Source organism: Aplysia californica, unplaced genomic scaffold, assembly GCF_000002075.1.
Source record: "Aplysia californica isolate F4 #8 unplaced genomic scaffold, AplCal3.0 scaffold00189, whole genome shotgun sequence".
Taxonomy (NCBI): Eukaryota; Metazoa; Mollusca; class Gastropoda; order Aplysiida; family Aplysiidae; genus Aplysia; species Aplysia californica.
This window is the reverse complement of record NW_004797459.1, coordinates 642,106-643,413: the sequence shown is the minus strand read 5'-3', so window position 1 is coordinate 643,413 and position 1,308 is coordinate 642,106.

Sequence of the window (1,308 nt, the reverse complement as noted above, 5' to 3'; positions counted from 1 at the left end):
CCCCCCCAAAAAAAAGGAAAAAACCCACCTGTGCGGAGCGAATACTTTGTTTTGATTGTATTGATCACGGTATGGACACTCAATGTTTTTGTAAGTAGCATGTTCGCAAGTTACACAATTAGTTAAAATGATGAATGAAAATAGAATCTGAATTAATAGGCGTGGGACGGCGATGGTAACATTTTAAAGCAAGAACTTAGTTCTCCTTTCAAGAATTCTTGGGTCAGCTACTTTTAGCTGTAGGCAGAGAACAGGTTCTATCTTTCTTGTTTCTATGCCTTGCTATATCGGCGAGTTCTCCTGGTATTTTTTGCTGCTGTTCTCATCTTTAGCTCGGTCTATTTTTGCTCCAGGAAGGGGGCTTATCCATATAATGTTTTTATTGGATAGAAATCTTATGTTTGGAACAAGCAAAAAAACTTCCTTGTTGTTTAGTTTGTTTGTTTGTTTTTAAATCAACTCCACGGTGATTCGACAGAGCTCTCATAGAAAATCGAGACGTGTATCTGTACTCGATACTGTATTCGATTAAATCTGACAAAAATGTAAAAGTCACTCTTCTCTGGTGCACATCTTTTCAGTTGTCCAGCATACGAGTGAAACAAATGAGCAACCTTTGACTTCAGGTGTAGTGTCATTGTGTACACCAGTAACCAAAGGGAAACAACAGTTCTTATTGAAAGTGTAACACAGCCGTTTTGCTTCTTACTTAATTTGTTGTTTCTCCATTTGAATTTGACAGTTGGCCTCACAAGGAAGTACATCAACATAATTACGGAAGTTTTCAAAAGCAGAACGAGAAGCTTTCGAATTAGTGTCCATTTGTTTTGAATTAAAGAGAAGTATAGACACCAAACGGCCGAAGGGTACCAAGGGCAAAAAAGAAAGGCAGAGAAAAAGTGAAGGATAGTGCAGACGGTTATTGATTCTAAACTGAATGACAAGGGGACAACTCAAGCAAAGACAGCAGTCACGGATTAAGAGCAGGAGGTTCACATGGCTCCCTTGTCCACGCTCGCGGTATGCCCCCCCCCCCTCCCCACTCCGCTCTCAGCGGGCATCACCGTCCAACGCGGACAGCTCCTGCTGCGGAGCTATTTTGATGGAATCCTGATCAGGCAGGGCGAAGGGAGGGTAGTTTTGTTTTGTTTTTGTGGGGGTTTTTTTTGGGGGGGGATACGCTAAAGGATTAATCACTACGCCGCACCTGGTAGGAAGAATACCAATTTAATATGTTTTAAAAAACATTCCATGGAATTGTTATTAAACAAAAATGATGTCCGTAATAAAGGCAAAGAAAGTTCTTTA